We start from the raw sequence: 422 nt of genomic DNA on the forward strand, positions 1-422 counted from the left end.
GATATATTTTATTGACTGTTTTAGATAACTTTCACAGATAATTCCTAATAAAATCTCTTAGAAGTAGGAAAAGAAAAGAAAAGTATCTAGCAGAAACCTAAGTATTGTTTTAAAGTCAAGAACAAGAGTAGGATGCCCATCATTACTGCTACTATTGATCATTGTGAAGGAGGTCTTAATCAGTACAATAAGAAAAACGAAGTATTGGAAAGGAAGAGACAAACATATTTGCATGTGAAATGAAGGACAAAAAAGACCAAAAGAATCAACTGAAACTTTTTGGAAGTAACATGTGTAAGATGGCTCCATGCAAAATCAAGAGATCAACGTATAAGCCTCAATAGCTTTCCCATATACACAAATAACTAACTAAAAAACAGAAGAAACATCCCATTTACTATATCAATAAAAATGCATAAAGT

The sequence above is a fragment of the Physeter macrocephalus genome, unplaced genomic scaffold (genome assembly GCF_002837175.3).
Source record: "Physeter macrocephalus isolate SW-GA unplaced genomic scaffold, ASM283717v5 random_1923, whole genome shotgun sequence".
NCBI lineage: Eukaryota > Metazoa > Chordata > Mammalia > Artiodactyla > Physeteridae > Physeter > Physeter macrocephalus.